The 3,208-nt window shown below is 37.1% G+C and overlaps 1 non-coding gene across 1 annotated transcript; it reads right to left on the bottom strand.

Annotated features, from left to right (window-relative positions):
• Positions 1 to 2,714: 2,714 nt before the first annotated feature.
• Positions 2,715 to 2,816, bottom strand: LOC131173705 (small nucleolar RNA R71). Its single transcript, XR_009144018.1, has one exon. It is a non-coding gene; the product is annotated as a small nucleolar RNA R71 (small nucleolar RNA).
• Between the last annotated feature and the right edge of the window lie 392 nt (positions 2,817 to 3,208).

The raw sequence follows: 3,208 nt of genomic DNA, 5'->3' as shown, positions 1-3,208 counted from the left end.
TGATAAAAGGCATCAGTTCATGGATGGAGCAATGTCATCAATTGAATACACAATATATTTTTGCAAAATATAACATTCCAATTTCTGTGTTACTTCTTGATGGCCAGGTTTCTAGGCCAGAGGAATCTAATTCGACATTCACGAGTATTAGGAAAATTAGAGGGTAGTCTTGCCATAAATTCCCCAAGCCAATATTAATAAAGGCAGAGTTCAAACTAAAGAAAGGTATAAGCCAACCCACAGGAGAAATGAGTAGGTGGCTAACCTATCCAAAGAATTAGTGCAAGTCAGTCGCCTTAACAGCAAAACAAGTGTTCCCACCCAGATTTTTAAAAGTACTAGCCCTATGACTCATTCGAGTATTTATGATGCAGAGGTAATTGTAGGTTCTTAGACCACTCCAACGCCTTAGTAAGTGCTCACACCCCATGTGACCTTATACACTTGTATTATGTAGATATTTTTAAGTATAATTGTATAATATTTCATGGCATTTAGATAGGTAATTGCATGCATATTTGATTATTTCATTAGATTTTTTAAATTTCATTGATGCACACTAAAATCTATGTTTTCTGCATATTTTTAGGTGTTCTGAAGGAAATTTGAGGCATAGGAGCAAATGAGGGAGCTTGGAAGAACTTTATAATCAAGGCAAGTTGTTAATACACCTTACATGGGTCATGTAAACATAGCCCCAGACCTGTGTAACCTGCTGCCTAGTGAAACTTAAAGAAGTACATAAAAGCCACTGTACACGAGCTGTGTAACTTGGTGTCTGTGTAACCTTCAGAGACCAGTGTATTTCTGTCGCTAAGGCTTAAAGAAGTAAATAAAGCATGCACAGTACACGAGCCGTGTAAGTCAAGCCGTGTAACTTACAATCCTCCATCCAAAAAAAGCTATCAGCTTCAGTAACTTACACACCCCAGGCCATGTAGTGACAAACGGGCCGTGTACTACAATTTAGCAACTTTCTAAATCTGACTGTAAGTCCTATTTTGGCACACCAATTGGACTTCTTATGCCTTTTGAACTCTAAACTCAACCGTAAGGCACCTAATATAAATAAAGGCCAGCAGAAAAAATAGAGGGAGAGCTTTTGGAGAGCTTTTTGAGAGACACACACACAAAAGGGAAGAGTTTTGAAAGAAGCCTTCTCGAGGAACCCTAGCCATCTTAAAGAAGGATCACATCAGTGCCAAGGATAGACTTCTCAGCCAAAGTTCCACAAGATCACAGTTGCAGAATCTTCCCTTGCTTCTTTTGTTTTAGTCTTTAGATTGATTTTATGTGCTTTTACTTTTATTACATTATGTTTGTCAAGCTCACCATGAGTGAGTAACTCCTTAAATTCTGCAATTAAGAGAGTAACACTCTTAACTCTTGTTATGGATATATATTGAGTTTTATTTATTGGAATTGAGTTTTGTTCTTTGATTCAATCTCTTGTGTTATTATTGTATGCTACATGTTGGTACCCACCTAGTCATGATCTAAGATACTAATTGATGAACTGAGAGGTGAAGATTAGTATTGGAAAATCGAGATTTTGAACCTAGGAAGTCTGACCTAGAGATATGATAATAACCTTTGTAGAGTTCTAAAATTAATCATAGATCTCAAAGGGTTTTGATTAGGACTAATCACCAACGAAAGTAGGGTTTAGCTCTAATTAAAATACACCGTAAATACCTTAAGAGAGGATCTAGGATACTTCAAGATTAATTTCCATCAAAGAATAAACACTCAACCCATTAATAAAGCAAGATTAAAACTATAACAAAGTTAAGGTGTGAAATCTGAAATTCTAGAATTGTTCCAAAAATTAAAATTTTCCTTAAGATTCCCAATTCACTTTCTTTAATTCTCAACAGTTATTTGTCTTAGTTTAGAATTCACCCTCTATAACATTCGGTAGTTTAAACAGTTAACATTCCTATGAAGTTTAGTACTTACGCCTTTAACTCCTCGTGGGAACGATACTCTACTCATCACTTTATCACTTGTTAGTGATCTGTGCACTTGCGGTGGTTGTAAAACCAGGCAAACAAGTTTTTGGCATTGTTGCCAGGGAGTTTAGTAATATTAGATGATGGGCAATTTAGCTGATTTAAACATTTATTTCTTTTGTTATTTTGGATTAATTTATCTTTTTCTTCTTTCAGGGACATAAATTAGTACATGACCAGAACAACCAAACCTGAAGAAGAATTGCTAGAATTGGATCTTGAAATTGACAAGAGTCTGAGAACCATCAGGATAGGAAGAAGAAATCAAGAGCCAGAACCTGAACCTGAAGCTATCAAAGGACCAGCTATGGCCAATAACAACAATAATAGGCAAAGATCCCTGAGAGACTATGGAGCCCCTAATATTCAAGGATACTAGTCCAGCATTACTAGGCCTATAATCGAGGCTAATAATTTCAAACTTAAACTAGCATGGCTCTAGATGATCCAGTAAACCCAGTTTGGAGGATCACTTATGGAGGATCCACACTATCATCTACAGTGCTTCCTTGCTTTATGGGATACCTTCAAGATGAATGGAGTCTCTGATCAAGCCATTTGACTCCGAGCATTCCCATTCTCATTAAGAGATAAAGCAAGGAAGTAGCTGCTCTCTCAACCAGCTAGTACTTTCACTAATTGGGAAGGTCTCTCACAAGCCTTCCTAGCAAGGTACTTCCCACCTGCAAAAATAGAAAAATTAAGGTTAGAACTAAACACCTTGAGGCAAAAGGAAGGAGAATCATTCTATGAAACATGGGAGAGATACAAAGACCTTCAAAAGGAATGTCCCCAGCATGGCATAGAAGATTAGCTCCTTATTCAGAATTTCTACAATGGTTTGCTACCATCCACAAGTAGTTCAGTTGATTTAGCTACAGGAAGAGACCTTATGGAGAAGACGGTAGCCAAAGCTTTGAAATTACTGGAAAGGGTTGCGTACCATAATTTTGAGTAGTCAAATGAAAGGGGAGATGCAAGAAGAACAGCAGGAGTCCTAGAATTGAATGCATTCATTACGATTAACGCCCAGTTTGACCAACTCACCAAAAGACTTGATAGAATGCAGGCCAATATAATAGGAATAAGTAATCAATTATGTGATAGCTGTGGAGGAGGTCATACAACTTCAAAATGTAGTCTTTATAGTGAGCCTTCCACAGAGCAGCTGAACTATATGAACAATGGAGGAAACT

This window comes from Hevea brasiliensis, chromosome 14 (genome assembly GCF_030052815.1).
Source record: "Hevea brasiliensis isolate MT/VB/25A 57/8 chromosome 14, ASM3005281v1, whole genome shotgun sequence".
NCBI classification, from domain to species: Eukaryota; Viridiplantae; Streptophyta; class Magnoliopsida; order Malpighiales; family Euphorbiaceae; genus Hevea; species Hevea brasiliensis.
The sequence above is the reverse complement of the archived record's forward strand: the minus strand, read 5'-3'. Positions and strand labels throughout refer to the sequence as shown.